Source organism: Pongo pygmaeus, chromosome 15 (assembly GCF_028885625.2).
Source record: "Pongo pygmaeus isolate AG05252 chromosome 15, NHGRI_mPonPyg2-v2.0_pri, whole genome shotgun sequence".
Classification (NCBI taxonomy): domain Eukaryota; kingdom Metazoa; phylum Chordata; class Mammalia; order Primates; family Hominidae; genus Pongo; species Pongo pygmaeus.
Window position 1 is genome coordinate 50,510,911 of NC_072388.2, and position 17,191 is coordinate 50,528,101.

General features: G+C 38.5%; 1 protein-coding gene across 12 annotated transcripts in view; it reads left to right on the forward strand.

The window, feature by feature from the left end:
- Window positions 1-17,191, forward strand: part of GNG2 (G protein subunit gamma 2) — a 125,395-nt gene that overhangs the window by 22,018 nt on the left and 86,186 nt on the right. For 3 of the 12 annotated variants that reach the window (XM_054447686.2, XM_054447692.2, XM_054447688.2), the window contains exons 2-3: window positions 8,673-8,713; window positions 10,795-10,872. The gene's annotated coding sequence lies outside the window, so the exon portion shown is untranslated. Of the gene's footprint in view, window positions 1-3,482; window positions 3,542-4,860; window positions 5,099-8,672; window positions 8,714-10,778; window positions 10,873-16,411; window positions 16,494-17,191 lie in introns of those variants that run through there. The other 9 variants (XM_054447687.2, XM_054447689.1, XM_054447685.1 and 6 more) reach the window with 6 other exon arrangements.

Genomic DNA, 17,191 nt, shown 5'->3' on the forward strand with positions numbered 1-17,191 from the left:
TTATTCCTGTTTTGCAGAACCAGGGAAAACCTCCTAGAGGAGTCATTCAGACCACACAGAGTAAAGAAAGCACTAACTAGTTTGAATAAGTCAAGATTAACATATAGCAAGAATGAAGTTGAGAATGAACATTTGTTAGGCATTCAGTTTGTGCTAGATACTTTAGCTAGTTTTAAAAATAACCCTATGAAATAAGGACAGTATTTTTCTATCAGGATATTTCTGGCTGCTGATAAAGGAATGTCCTACTAAAATGGTGTAAACAATAGGAAATTGATCGCAAGACCTCTGATAGGAGGGTAGCTTCAGAGTTACTTATGTGGTAGCTGGATAATGTCCTTAGCAACCCGGATTCTTACCTTCTTCCCACTGCGACACCTTCAGCAGGTTGATTTCCCCTCACTGTATGGACATGGCGTCTACAATTTTGGAATTATAGGCATATTTCAATACGTAGAGGCATATCAAGGGGAGGCAGATTTCTTATGTGGCTCTTTCTGGTTTGTTGAGACAGGGTCTCACTCTGTCACCCAGGCTGGGGTGCTGTGGCGTGATCATGACTCATTGCAGCCTCAGCCTGCAGGTGGGAGGCTGATCCTTTCACCTCAGCCTCCTGAGTAGCTGGGACCACAGGTGCGTGCCACCATGCCCAGCTAATTTTTGTATTTGAGTAGAGATGGGGTTTCACCATGTTACCCAGACTGGTCTTGAATTCCTGAGCACAATAGATCCACCCCACCTTGGCCTCCCAAAATGCTGGGATTACAGGCCTGAGCTACCTTGCCCTGCCATGGCTCTTTTTAAAGTCATAGAAAATCTGTGTCCAGTGGAATTTCCACTCACAACTCACATGCTGTATGTATGAGTAAGTAGGCAGACAGAAGCACTGTGATTGGCTAATTTAAGAGTTTCCTCCTGAGGCCATGGAGCAGCCCAGCCTCTCTGAAGAACAAAGTCATCAGACCCCAGCAAAAGGGTCTGGTTCTATTAGCAAGGAAGAGGGGGGGTTAGTAGGTAGGCAGTCAAAAGAGTTGGCCACTATTATTATTCCCATTTTATAAGTGAAGATATCCAGACTAAAAAGGTTAAATAGCTGAGCAATGTCATACAACATTGAATGGAACAGAGTTTCCATGCATTTCCCTTTGAGAAAAACATGAACAAAAGCCTTGTTTTTGGCTATATAACAAACCTGCACGTGTACCCCGAATCTAAAATAAAATATTAAGAAAAAAAATAAAACTTGTTTTTGTTGTTAGCAGTGATCTAGGTAGGCCAGAGGAAGAATCCTGGCGAAAAACAGACTGGAGGAAGCTAGGCAAAGTAAAGAATAACCTTCTAAACAAAATATTCCAGAAGGAAATACATCAGGTCCTATAAAGCAATAAGAATGGCATTTAATTTAGACAACCAGCCCTGCATTTCTGCATTGTAAAATATATATATAATTAAATTGGATTTTCCTGACTGGTCATTTAAATCAATTTGGTCTATATAAAAATCTACCCTGGGCCAAGTAATGAGCTAGAGACGCCAAGCGTTCTGTGTATAGTATCTGTCAGACTTAAATGAAAACCTTGTTTTCTCTAGAGAGGTAGGTATTTTGTTGATTACAGTACCTGTAAAGAAGAATGGATCATCTCTGGAATTTCTGATTATGAGTTATTTAGAAAATAGTTTCCACTTTCCAGCTCTGGAGGCAGCATATACAGTTCCATTACTGTTGCATTCTCTTTATGGTTGCTACTTCCTACTTTAGCATTATATTTCAGAGGCTATGCATGTGAGGCAGCAATAGTGAAAAAGGGAAATTTCAGTGGAATTGCTGTTATTACAGTGTTTTGACTACTTGTCTCTAAGGTGTATTTCTGTGCATGTTCATCATAACAGACTAAGCATTAATGGTAGGAGTACTTTTTTAAATAAATGATGGAGTGCTTCCTACTCTTAGATTTGCATTTTTAAACAGGAAAGTAAGTTAATTCTAGACTTTGCCAACAGAGCTCTGTTTAAGGAGAGTATTTATCTGATCTATGTTAGAACCACATAAGAAAAATTGTGAGAAAATTTAAACCGAAAAAAACCCTCACTTTCATTTTAGAGGCTTTATTTGGGAGAATTAAATTGATCCTTTGCCGTTTTTTTAAACCTCATGAATGATGGTTGTGTTTAGGGAACATTGCTGTGTATGGGCATTAAGGCATTTCACTGACATTTTTATTTTTTCTTTGGAAAAAAGTTGATATTGAATAGTTTGATGACTTTTAAAATTAAAATAAGAAAAATTTAAGTAGAGGTGAAAATTCCTAGGCAAAAAAAAAAAAAAAAAATGGTCCAACTAGTCTTTTCTTATTCATCTTAAAATAATCATAAAATACTGAAGTGTGGAAAAGTAACATTCAAAGATAACATGTAGGAGAGTGTAGTAGTTAAAGGACATTGTTTTAGAGTCAGAATTACTTGGGCAAATTGCTTAAGCTTTCTATGCCTCAGTTTCTTCATCTATAAAATGGGAAATAAGATAATATCTACTTCACAAAACTGACAGGAGAAAATTACATAATAAATGTGAAATGTTTATTTAGCAAGGTGCCTGAATTGTAGTATAATTATTCAAAATGAATATATCATTAGTATAACTTATTGTTACCACAAATCTGCAGCAGAGTATCTTTTATTCTATCCAAGGGATTTGCACCAAATTCTGCAGAAGTGATTGTTATGGCCCAACATTAATCATAGGTGCTCAGACCTTGGAATAAGGCATCCCCTAAGGAAGCCTATTATCATCAGATGTCGTTCTGACTTCATGAAGTATTAGTCTGGGCTTGTGCTGTTTGTTCAGGAATCCATGTGCTTAGCCATCAATATCTCCAGTTTTCCTTTCCAACTCAGGATAGGCTTCCACTTCCCAGTCTGCTTTGGTTAGGTGTGGCCACATGCCTTGCCTTGGCCGGTGAAGTGAACAGAAGTGAGGTGCATCACTTCCTGGAAGAAGCCATAAGAACCAGCAGGTGAGTGCAGTGGTTGAAGGATAGAAGTGGTCCCTGCACTCTTAAGCCTGGGTCATACTGTCAAGACAACACAAAGATCATCTCTGCTAAACCGCAGTGGACATGGAGAGAAAGTGAGAGATAAGCTTTGCTCAAATAAGCCAGAGAGTTTTTGAGTTGTTGCCACAATATAACCTAGCCTATACGGATTGAAACACTCTGGTTTTCCCTTCAAACTAGAGAAAAAAATATATTATTGGTTACAGTACAGTAGCTATTTGGATACAGTAATTTTAAATGACTATTTTGTGTGTGTGTGTGTGTGTAAAATGTGTTATATGTTAGCATTGAGGGATTTAAGTGAAATAGATTTATATAAATTCCACTTACATTTCTTTTAAAATAGGGTTTATTTCCACTTCACACAGAAGAAATCAATATATCAAAATTACTAGCATATATATGTTTTATGTTTTTTTTTTTTTTGAGGGAGTCCACTGTGATGCCGATGTTAGGACTCTGAACTCCAGGCCTGGTATAATCATTAGGTAATGTTCCCTCTCACTGATAGCCTTACCCAGAATGGTGCCTTGTGAAGCAAAGGAGCTTCCTAAGAGAAGATAACGCACTGAGCCATGCCCATGGCCTTTGCCTCCTGTGAGAAAATAGTCTTTGCTAAGCCCTGTTGTGATGTTCCAGTCATAAACAATGGTGCTTAGTACATAGAAGGTCTAAAATGATATTTATTGAATAGATGAGTGGAAGTAGTGCACAGTTCTCCAAATGTCTGGATTCTTTCATGTTTGCATTTTAAAAATAGATGCTGTTGTTCTGTAGATTTGTTTTAAAACATCTTGGTATTAAGACTGACATCTACTCTTTTATAACACTTTACATGTGGTCATGGACCCACAGATTTAGGCTGTTTTATTTTATATTTTTCACTACAGTTTATTTCACCTGATTATTTCATTTGGGTCTCTAAAATCACATTATGAAATACCTTAATTATTTAAATTAGGAACAGATTAATTATCTCCAGTGTACAAACTCAAATTAATTTCATTATAAACCTGAGGTTTAAATTGATTAATCTTGGAGTGTTTAAGGAACAAAATGGGTTTTTTTCATCCTTAAGGAGAAAGGCATATTTGATTTGATGAATCTCTCTTCATCACACCAGTTATGATAATAGGCACAAGATATTTGCAAGAAAACTTCAGATGGATTTTATAAACCAGCCAGAAACCTGTGTGTCTGGGGCTTCTGGGGGAACAATCTGTGAGTCATTTTAAAAAACAAACACACTCATAATCACGGTGCATGTTGTTACCATGGTAATTAGGCCTGTTGAGTTGGCTTGCTTATGTTCCTGCAAAGGCAAGAGGGGGAGAGAAACTGAGAATTCAGAGCTTTGACTATTAGCTTCAATTTGCTTACTGCAGGAGAGAGTGAAGGGGTTTCTCGAGAATGCACTGGCACAGTCATTCTGAGAGGGAAGTGAAGAAACCCTGGCATCCTGCCTTTGTTATTGAATATAGGTTAGCCATATTAGTGTTGGATATTGTGGTTCACAAGGGAGAAAAGGATCATTTGCATTCTTTTGGGAAAAAGGGGAAAAATAGTTTCTTTCTCTGATATACGACTTCATGTAAGTCTCTAAGGTCAACCTTGTGGAGTGTCTTGTGTGCCTACGCACAGGGTGTTAATGATCCTCCAAAAGGCACCATATGCTGCTGATAAACATTATTGCAGGTTTAAATGATCTCAGCATATTATTCTAATATGGTTAGAGGCTAGTTTTAATGAGGCCATTGTTTCAGATCTGATTCCCAAGCAGGCAAGATATCTTTTCTCTCTTTTATAGTCTAGGTACGACTCCTTTATCTTGGACAGTCATCTTATAATGCAGGCCTGTGGGACACAAAGGAGACCAGGGAGGTTATGTGAGCTCTGCCAAATCTATTACTACTCCAAGGGAAAATAAAATCAAAGTGTACACTCGGTTGATGGACAGTCAACAAAATTCTTGGGCCAGTGGAATTACTGTCGGAGAAATCCAGTATGATTCCATGTGAAGAACCAATAGCACCCTTAAATTAAAGGTATGAGTGTACACACAAATCTGTTTTTAAGACTGTTTCTAAATTCACTTTAAGAAGTCTGGGGCCAGGCACAGTGGCTCACACCTGTAATCCCAGCACTTTGGGAGGCCGAGGTGGGGCAGATCACGAGATCAGGAGATCGAGACCATCCTGGCTAACACGGTGAAACCCCATCTCTACTAAAAATACAAAAAATTAGCCGGGCGTGGTGGTGGGCACCTGTAGTCCCAGCTACTTGGGAGGCTGAGGCAGGAGAATGGCGTGAACTCGTGTGGAGGAGGTTGCAGTTAGCCAAGATTGCGCCACAGCACTCCAGCCTGGGTGACAGAGCGTGACTCCGTCTCAAAAAAAGAAAAGAAAAGAAGAAAGTCTGGCCGAGTGTATTTGGCTCACGCCTGTAATCTCAGCACTTTGGGAGGTTGAGGCAGGAGATTGCTTGACCCCTGAGTTTGAGACCAGCTTGGGCAACTTAGAGACACCCTGTCTCTACAGAAAATAAAAAAAATTAGCTGGGTGTTGTGGTGCACACCTGTGGTCCCAGCTACTACTTGGAAGGCTGATGCAGGAGGATTGCTTGAGCCCAGGAAGTTGAGGCTGCAGTGAGCCACGTTCACACCACTGCATTCCAGCCTGGGTGACAGAGCAAGACCCTGTCTCAAAAAAAAAAAAAAAAAAAAAAAAAAAGTCTGGGTATCCTCTGAAATGAATAATTATAATGCATTGACTAAAGTTTTACTGCTTAGAGTATGCCTCAATCAGATTTTAAAGCAGAACATTTTAAACTATAGATTTAGTTTTTCCTCTCATATATGGAAAGAAGGTACATGTTGCCCAAACTTTCTTCTATATTTAATTTTCTTAACATTAGTAAACAAAACTTAACTTAGTTATTTTCTGATCATCAAAGTAATTCATACTGATTATTGAAAAATATGGAAATTATTGAAAATTGGAAAGAAAAAATAAAAATGGCTCCATCTATTAATTAAATTGTTAGTTGAACTACATGTAACAGAGGCCTGATTTCACAGTGGCTAACATAAGTTAGAAGTTACTTCTTTTTAATGTAACAATCCAGACGTGGATGGCCCAGGACTGATAAGGTAGCTGTGCTCCACAAGATCATGCAGGGACCCAGGCTCTTTCTATCCTGTTGTTCTATCATTCCTATGAGGTTACTCTTGCTTTCATTGTCTAAGGTGGCTTGCCACAAAGGCTCTGCTATAACCGGCAGGATGGAAGAAGTTGGAAGGGGAGGCCCTGACCCAGAAGTTACACATACCGCTTTTGATGCTGTACCATTGAATTTTGTCACATGACTGCATACCTAGCAGCAAGGGAGGTTGGGGAAAGTAGCTATTATTGGTATGTAGGTGCTTAGCTTAGAATTCTATTAAAACCATGGAAGAAGACGAGAGCAGATGTTGGGGTATATCTAGCAATTTCTGCCACTTTTGTTATTCTATTGAACAGAGGAAATATATTGTTTAGATTTTGATGTTTTCTTCCAGTCTTTATGTATCAGAAAGATATTATGTATAATTATACTAGAAAATGTGTTATATAATATAACATATATTATGTATGTATATAATATATATGTTAGTGCATATATATTAGAAAAATATATTGACATAGAAAATATATATTAGAAAAAATATAAATATGTGTGAATATGTATATTAGAAAATTGTTGAGTTCACACTATATATAATATTTTATATTTTTTACTTTAAAATTTAAATGACAAAAAATGCATTTTATATTCTTTTTACTTTATAATAAAGTAACCTTATTTTAAGTTACTTTTTAAAGTAACAGTATTTATTAATTTTAAAGTAAAGTAAAAAGAGAATATAAAATGCATTTTTTTCATCATTTAAACACTTTTGTCTTTTTTTTTTTTTTTTTTTTTGAGACAGAGTCTTACTCTGTCACCCAGGCTAGGGTATAGTAGCTTGATTATGGCTCATTACAGCCTCACTCTCCTGGGCTCAAGCTATCCTCCCACCTCAGCCTTCCAAGTAGCTGGGACCACAGGTGTGCATCACCATGCCTGGCTAACTTTTGACTTTTTTTTGTAGAGACTGTGTCTTGCTATGTTGTCCAGGCTGGTGTCAAACTCCTGGACACAAGTGTTCCTCCCTCCTTGGCTTCCCAAAGTGTTGGGATTACAGGCGTGAGCCACTGCACCTGGCCCATTTAAATTTCTTGTGTTCATTGTTTTAAAATTTTATCATGTGGAGTTTCTGTTTTACTTAATAGGTTGAATTATTGATATTTAGGCTATTTCTAACACCTTGATAATTCTTCTTTGTCCACATTTTGGGTTTGTTTTGGTTAAAGTCATGGAGTGGCATCACTAAAACAATGACTGAGAACATATTTGGGTCTCTTGATAAACAGGCCCAGATGGCTTTCCAGAGAAGTTGTGCCAGCTTCCACTACCACCAATAACAAATGAGTGCCAGGCCCACAACACCCTTGAACAGGTTTATTTTGCACGTCCCACCTAGTCTTTGTTACCCTAGGGTTCATTCTCTGAAAATAAGTTGTTTTTAGCCCTTGGCTTTTTTTTCTTTTTGCTGTCATTAATCATGAGATAATGGTTTTCTAATAACTTTAGCCCATTTAAAAACATATGGCCCCTATGGTAGTCTGGGAATATAACGGGTTGGGTTGAGATTGTAGCACACATGCCAGTCTCAAGTAATGTGAGGCCTCTGGAGACACTGATATTCATTTGGTCCTAGAACCCCTTGTGAATTTGAATTCCACCCTCATTCATAATATTCTAGATGTGAGATATCTCTTTGTTCTCAGACATAGCAAAATAGGAATGGGAAAGTGTTCCTTGAGGCTTTAGCAATTCCCTTTGAGCGAGCGCTCTAAAGCTTTTCAGGAATAAAGAAGCTCATCTACACAGGAACTTTCTTCCATAGGAACCACACTCGGCACTGGACAAACGTAGGCCACTCTGCCTGATAGCCACAGAGGTCATTAGTGGTTAAGGGCATAGGTGTCTTCTACTTCTAAACAGCCTATAGAAGCTGTGATTGCCAAAGATACTCATAACCACCAACGTGTCCTCTCCACCCTCCTAAGGGGCCAGATGCATACAAACTGTATGCACTCAAACTCTGTCCCTAATACCTGGAGCAAGAGTGTGTTGGTCTCTGCTGCTTTGGTCCTGCTCGGAGCAAATTAGGTTAGGTCAGGAGGAAAGATTGTTCTTATTCATTCCATTGGTATACAGCCTCTCCCATCAAGGGCTCTGCTTCCTCTAGGTTCCTAAGTGGCCTTTGTGTTTTCATGTTTTCTTGCATGCTAGGAGATTTCACAAAGAAAGGGATTCCAATTTCACAAATCTATTTCTTAAGAGCAAAAGAGTTAATAAAAGGTTCATTTCTAGGCTCTGAAATGTAAACTTGTGAGACCTCCTGCCCTTATAACTATATTGCCATTACCACCCACCCCCGTTTCAGAAACTTCATTCATTCTACTCATTCAGCTCTTGTGTATCATGTTATTTTTCCTTTTAAAAAATTCGTTTTTCTCTCTGCTTTCTCAACAGCCAGATCTGCCAGTGAGCCTCAGGCTTTAGGAACCGAAGAGGTAAGAATTCCAAATATTTTCTTCTGGAATCTTGAATTTAACCAGAACTTAAAGAGGAAAAAAATGTTAAGTGGTCTGTAGATGAAAGCATGTGATGTTTTATTGAAAGAAACAGTCATAGAGTCCTTATCAATATTGACATGACTTCAGGATTTAAAGAAAAAATGGCTCTCTTTAATGATAATTAAAATTGATCTTCATCCAGAATTTTTTCATTTTCTTCTAAAAACCTGAGTTGGAGAGCCTTTGAGGCTGCTGTCTTAACAGAATGTATCCTCATGGCACAAACATGATTAATAGGTGGCAGACATTGAGGGCATACCCTGTGCAAGATAAAACCTCAGATGAGGCAGATTAGGTCAGAGAAAGGTAAACCCTGTTCTTAACAGATTGTTGTAAACATTGTAAGGGCTTTTGCAGCAGCAGCAGCAACAACAACAACAACAGGTCAATCTAATGCTGTTGGGGTTTCATCTTGAAGAAGCTTACTTAGCTTTTGGAACTAGCTATAGCATTTGAATCTTGTTGTAGACTTGAAAGGTAACCATAATCCTAGACAGGTGATAATGTGTTTGCCCACTCCAAGATACACAGTTTCCTCTAGTCAATGACTTAGATTCCCCCCACCCCATTTTAAAATGTAACTTCATTATGAAAAATGCCAAGTATATACCAAAGTAGAGAGAATAATATAATGAACTCCTACATCCCCATCACCCAATTTCAACAGTTGTCAACTCATGGTTGGGATTGTTTCATTTCTACCTCTACCTACTTCTCTTCTTTCCCCATTGGATTATGGGTGCTTGCTGAATTGTTGGGCTTTTAATTGTTTATTTACATAACTGTTTAGGGGATACAGCAAATGCTAAAAAAAATAAAACCTACTCATAACCTGACTTGCTTTACTGGAGCTAGTCATCCATCCATTTATGCATTCAGCAGGTATTTATTTCATGTTTACTAGGTATCAGTCCTTCCTTAGGATAAGAGGATCAATTTTCCTCAACTCATGTTTATAAGGTCGGCAAATTTGGACTTTGGATATCTCCAAATGAGGTGATCTGTCAGAGATGTACTGACCATGAAACAATGGCATTCATCATACAACTCCGTCAAATGTAAACATTCAGAATATGCCATGATTTTTGAAACCTGTTTTTGACATTTCTTCACTTTTGAATATACTGGAAACATGCAAGCATAAAACAAAACAAAGCTCCCAATCCTCTGATAGACCTTCCTGTTTTACCACAAACACTCATCCAGCCATCTGCCTCCCTTTCAAGAATATAAGCTCTGCGAGAGCCGGAATAGTATATAATTTACTAATCATTTGCCTCCAGCATCTAGCAAGGTGTCTGGCACTTGTTATATATTTAATAAAACTGTTGAATGAATGAACAAAAGAATGCATGCCAGATACTGGGAATATGAACATGAAAAATACACAGGCCTTGGCCCAGAGTTGTTCAGTCTCACAGAGGAGAAAACTGTGTAAAGAAGGAGGTGCTTGTGTCCAGCTTAGTGAAGTGGGAGCAGGGTGTGGTGGATGCTGCTGGAGGAGAGAACCAAGTTGGGGAGTTTGGGAAGAAGCTTAATGGGAAAGGGGTCTTTGAGCTATCCATGAGGTGCCTTCAGAGAAGTAGGGAAGGGCATTCCAAGAATAAGAAGTCAAGTGTAAGTATACACTGAGGCCACAGAGGGCATGGCTTATTCCAGCAAGCTTTAGAAATTTAGGGTGGCCAGGGTGTGGCCAGAAAGTAGCTGACTGAGGAGATGAGGCTAGAGAAGAAGGCTGGTGAAGACTTGGAGGGACCCCTAAGGGGCAGGCTCCAGAGTTTGAATTTTCTCTGCAGAGTGGGGAGGCAGAAAAGGGCACACAATCAGAATTTTTTTAAAAGGACAATTCCTTAGGCAGCAGAGAAGTGGGGAGAGACTAATGGAAGGGAGACCAGTGGAAGTCTTGGGTCTGGAAATGTTGGGCTAGATTTGGGAGAACTGAGGGAATTGCTGATTAAAGGTGAGAAGTAAAGGAGAGGAAGACATCTAGAATAACTCCCAGATTTCTTTTTTGGAAGAATGAATGGTTGGTGACAACTGTACTACAAAACAGGAAGGGAAGGACTGATTCAAATCTGTGGAGCGGCCATATTCATGTGAGTATGTACAGTAGGCTACTCCCTACGGACAGAGCAGTGGTTCTCAGTCCTGGCCGCATGTCAGGGCCTCCAGGGGAGCATCTAGAAACCCTGATTCCAGGCCCTACCCAGACCAGCTGAATCAGAATCTCCATGGGTGGGGCCTGAACATCTATAGGTGATATTGAAAGCTTCACAGTTGACTTTAACATGCAGCCAGGGTTGAGAATCCCTGGTCTAGAGCTGATTGGAAGAAGCTCTTTGTGCATGTATGCTTTTAAGACCATGTATAGCTTTTGCTGCCCTATAGTCAAGTTCTTTTGAATTTAAGTACCTAATGTCTTTCAGGTGAGGGCTGAGACATCCCATATTCTATCAAATGTTACTAATAATGACTCTTTTATAAGTATCTGATGTTCTTTGAGTTGATTTCTGTCATGCTAATAATAGTATGCTTAAATTTTTCAAATCAATCCAAGCGGAGTTTGTCAATGGGGTTTGCTGGCACGTCCAATGGGACAATTCTTCATTATCATCTTTGGTATCCCTGTCCTTGGTTCACAGAAGGCTGTGGCATCTTCCAGTCATTGTGACATCCAGAGCACTCTAGGGAGACGTTGTGAACATTGTGAACTACTGTGTCTTTGCACACAACTTTAAGGAGGTTATTTGGCATATTCTACTCACCTAAAAGCATTTTTCCTTCATACAAAATCAGTGGTTTCAGTTATGCTCAGTAGTTGCTTATTTAAGTAGTCTCTGTGCTAACAAACGCAAGAAGCTAAACAAAGTAGACAAGTAAAAGAAGTATTGTTCTGTACCGTCAGGGGGATTTTGAGTATATTTGGTCTAGTGCTAAATTTAGTTTTCAAAGTATATACATGGAAGCAAATTAAACATGAGGTAATGGTCAAATATTGAGGTTAGAAACAAAATACTACCAAGGCATTATTGAACAGCAATTGTGATAAAAGGTGTATTAGTTTTCTATGGCTGCTGTAACGAATTATTACAAACCTAGTGGCTTAGAACAACACAAATGTATTATCTTACCGTTCTATAGGTTAGGTTCTATAGGGATTTCACTGGGCTAAAAGCAAAGTATCAACAAGACTGTGTTCCTTTCTGAAGGCTTTCTGGGTTGGATTTATTTCCTTGCCTTTTACAGCTTCTAGAGCTTCCTCCATCTTCAAAGCCGGTAGCATTGCCTCTCCATGAGTCTTTCTACCATAGTCACATCTTCTTAATTTTTAGCCAGGAAAGGTTCTCTGATTTTTTAAATATCTGTGTGATAAGATTGAACATACCTGGATAAGCCAGGCTAATCTCCTTATCACCAGGGCCTCCATTTAATCACATCTTTGAAGTCTCTTTATCTGTAAGGTTATGTATTTACAGGTTCCTGGGATTAGGACTGAACATACTTGGGGCCTATTATTCTGCCTACTACAAAGTCAAAGAGACTAATTCTTCAGAAATGTAGAAATGCTTCGGGTAGCAGACCATCTAATGTCTAATAATATAGGATTAAAACGTTAAGGTTTCCAACATTGATGAAGCCAATTCTCATCTTGACTCTACAGTTCTCATTTTGTAGGTCCAGGTACCGAAGCCTTTTGGTTTTCTTGAAGTGTCTGGCATTGGATCAAGGGGACAGGTTGAAGTCCAATGGCTCCTTTCTTGGCCAGACTTTTGGGTACTATAGGCGTGGCCCCTAGAAAGTATGCTGCTTTCGTCATTTCTCCAACTCTGCAGGGTCTGCCTACAGTGTATAGGTTACAAGGTCTTGAATAGAACCAAATAAATGTGAGGTTTTTATTTTATGCTGTTATGTCTGGCTGTTATTTTATGTATTATTTATTAGGCTTTAAAATGTGGAAATTGGAGGAAAAAATAAATAATAATACAGAACCTCACTAGAGTGGTATTTATTATAGCCAATTTCTAGGTATGGTATAATTTCCTCCATACATTAAGTTATCCCCACAAAGTAAGAAACCATTTCTTGCCTGATGTATGAAATAGATCACTGGGTTATTTTTTAAAAATCATCTTTTGAGTAGAATATGGCTGGAAATTTATGGTGAAGATTTAAAAATTTTCAGCTTTTTTTTTTTTTTTGTATCAAGTCCTCTTAAAATCCACTTTTAGACACTTCAGCAATACAGACCTGAAGTCCAAACCTAGAGCTAGCAGCAGGGCAACAAACTGCCCTTATTTGCCAAGACAGGGCTTTCCTGGGACACAGGACTATTGGTGCTAGAACTGAGAGAATCCGGGGCAAATCAGGACATTTGGTCACTCCAGATGTCTAACAAAATGACTCTAATAGAAAGTAGCTGTCACATTGATGCATTGTTAAAATATAAATTTTGAGTGAGCCAAATAATGACCATATCCCATAATATTTGGGTTGAAAATGGGGGTTAATCCAACTCTTTTGGAAAATCTGTAGCCGTATATGCATGTTTGTTCAGACCAGCTTAAAAAGACAAAAAAAAAAAAAAAAAAAACCAACCCTAAGCTTCAGAACTGAGAAGCAGCAGCCACGTTTATAGTCACAAGCCCTAGCTGCCCTTTCAGTTCTCCTGTGTTACCAGCAGGCTCCTGCACTTTGCCTCTGATGATGGAAGCTTTAATAACTTTGTTACTGAGGTGACCACAGGACCTCGCTGAATCTTTTTCAGCATGTCAGCCTGCATGGAAGTTATAAAACCCAAGTTTCCCAATGCAGCACAGAGCTCTCTCAGCTTTAATCTTGCCTTTCATAGAGCAAAATTGAACTTTTCCCCCCTAAGAGATAGCATAGACTGTTGAAGAAGAGGTAAATATTAGGAAGACTATCTTGAATACCCAGTGGGAGGGGACTGGAGTGGATCATGTCTTGGAGTCGATCATGTCTTGGAGTCTTATTTGGTTCTAAGAACATGGCGCTTCCTGACTCCCAGCGGTGGAGCATGAGCCACTTAGCCCCATGTAAAGTTGCTACATCTGGGTAAAGACGCTTGCTGGGCCTTTCCCCACTGCTTCTGCAGTACTCTGCCCGCATCATCCATAGCAAAGCCACACTGAGAAACCAGGGAAGCTGAAGGTCCTGGGGCCTCATCCCTTACATTTCTGTGGCTTTTATTTGGAGAATTTTATTCTCTAAATCATTAGGACTAAGCAAAGAGAGCTGTAATTGTACTTGAAAGAACAATAAATTAGCTTCCCTAGAATAGGCATTTGACTTTTAGGAGCTGGAAGACTTTTTTTTTTTTTTTTAATGTATTTAATTGTTTCCTGTCTTCCAAAATTTCCTACTTGGTAGATCCAAAGCATTCTATTTTAATTCTTTTTTTTTTCCTTTCCAAGAAAGATTCAGCACTATCAGTCATTGAAGTAGAATCTGGCTTTCTGACAAGGATGGGGCCTGGACAGAATTGTGAATTATTTTGATTTTTTCCTCAATCTCTTTTTGGGTTTCTTCCTTCCAGGACTTTCAATCCTGGTTTCATTTTGCTAAGACTAGCCTCATTTCAGCTTCAAATCTTTACCAATTTTTGTGAATCAACAAGTTTCAGAAGAAATGAAAACACATCAAGTTCTTATTGCAGTAATTTAAACTTAGGTTCTTTTATTCTTTTTCAAAGAGAAATTAGAGAGTAAATGTAAATCAGGATCAAAATAACTACTTATCTGGGTACAGGGTTTCCTTCCAGGGTGATGGACTATCTTGGAACTAGTTAGCAGTGATAGCTGCACAACACTGAATGTACTAAAATACCATTGAATTGTACACTTTACAGTGGCTAATGGTTAATTTTATATGTGAATTTTACCTCAATTCAAAACAAAATGCCGACTGAACTTCAAGAGGAAAAAAAAAAAGGACTGTTTCCTCCTACCTTCAAATTCTGGAATAAGTGTGAATCCGTTTTAATACACTCATGTTAAATTTCTACACCAAAATTGTTCTAAAATTGTTCTATTCTGTTCCATTACTGGGAACAGATATTTGGATGTAATAGTGTCTGCGAGGTAGAATTAATTAGGAAACCCTTGAAGGGTAAAAGAGGAACATCTCTGAGCGTTAAGATACTAGTTGTTTATTCTTAAGATGTGTAGTTTTTGTTACTATGTTGTAGACTGGCCTATACTTTGCAGAGCTGGTCACAGTAAAAATTTGTTTTTAAGTTTAAAAATTTAAAATACTGGACTTTCTTCCACCTATCGGGGGACAGAATTTGCATCAGCTAGGTTGGAAAGTTTTTTAATAGCCTATAGTAGCAGACTGCAATTGGTAGTGATAAAATGGAGAGTCCATTTGGGAGGCCGAGGCAGACAGATCACGAGGTCAGGAGATCGGGACCATCCTGGCTAACACGGTGAAACCCAGTCTTTACTAAAAATACAAAAAAATTAGCTGGACATGGTGGCCCGTGCCTGTAGTCCCAGCTACTTGGGAGACTGAGGCAGGAGAATAGCGTGAACCCAGGAGGCGGAGCTTGCAGTGAGCCGAGATCGTGCCACTGCACTCCAGCCTGGGTGACAGAGCGAGACTCCATCTCAAAAAAAAGAAAAAAAAGGACAGTCCAGATGTAATAACTTTAATGAAATGAGAGCAAGGTAACAAATTTCATATATATAAATACTTTTTATTAACAATCTCCTTAAGACATCCCCAAGCACCATTACCTGACAGGGATTTGTTTCAAGGCATGACTGCATTAGGGGTTCGCAGGTAATCCTTGGCTTAATTACGAAACTTTAGGACTTTAAATTTCTTCTGGATTTAGAGACAACCATTTTAACCTTTCTGCAGAGATGTAACTAGGCAACCAGTATAGCACTTAACCAGTGCATAGCATTCAAACTTCCTAGCCATTTACATCATTTAAAAAAAATACTATTTAAATCTCTCTGTTAACTTTGGCATATGCTGCCATGTAACCTTTAATTTCTTAGAAAATATCATGCAAACTCGCAGCTGTAAAATGGTATGCTTCCTAGAAGCCCAGCATCCTCCAATGTTAATAAGGAAGTCAGCTTATAAGAAGAGCAGTAACAGCGTTGAGAGGTAGCCACATGTACTGTGTTTATAATTCAGAATTTAAAAAGGAGGTTTCATGTTTGGTGTGTGAATTTATGAGTTTAAAATCATATCCTTGGCAGATGGTAATGAGCATTTCTTACAATATGATTCATGGAAAAATATACATTCATAGAGATGAAAACTAGATTTTATTTTAGCTGATTAGGTGGTAACTAGGGATATCTAGTTTGATCAATAAGCACGAACTTATTGAAAGCTTTTTATGTACCAGACACTATATCAGTTATATACTATAACTGCTATATACTGTATACTATAACTAGCATACACTATATACTGTGTACTATAACTGGTATATGATCCTTTTTTGTGATAATTATGATTTTAGTTAGGTTTTTTAATTATGAAAGAAATTCATGCAGGAAAAAAACAATATATGTGAAACATTTTAAAAATTCAAGTAGTAGGGACAGGCATAAATGAAAAATAAAAGCATTTCTTTCCCACCAACTTTCAGCCTCAGTCCCTAGAGGTAACCACTGTGGAGAGTTTCTTGTGTCTCTTCCAGAGATTTTTCATCTCCTGGTTAATCTGTATCAAAAAGGTGAGTATAAGTGCCATTGAACCATCTGTTCATAAGCTTTTCTTCTGAGCTAAGTTTTACATTTTGAGACACTATTATGCTTCTTTTTAAAATGTGCCTTTTAAAACTGAAAGAAAAAAATGTCAGAACCAAAATGATGCTAACAGAGAGGGCTGGTGGTAGTGAGAACTACAGCTGAAGGATGTTAATGTGTAGTTTTAGCCTCTGTTAACATTTATATGCGGAACTTAAGTAATAAACCTTAATGTAGTTCTTTTATGATTTTCAAAGTCATCTGGGATATATTATCTCCCTTTATCCTTTAGATGACCCTGCAATGCAGGAACTGTTTATTTTACAAAGGAGGAAGCTGTGGTTCCCAGAGGTTAAGTAATGTGCTTAGGGTCACACAGCTGAAAAGTGACAGAATCGAGACAGAATCGAGTCTTTTCCAACTAGTTTTGAGCCAGCCCACATGGTAACTGTGAGGAAGAGAGAGGCACAGTTACACCTCTGTGGCTCCTGCAGTAAAGGCTATGAAGTGAAGGAGACGGGTGCAGACTGAAGATCTGGGCAGTTGTTTTGATTCTGCCCCTTGGACAAGTTATTTAAGGCAGTAGAAACAAGTTAAGGTGGCTGCCTCTCTCCTCTTAGTCTCCTCAGTGGCTATTCTGTTCCGATTTTCTCAGGTTGTTTAGGTAATACTGACCACAGGGGAG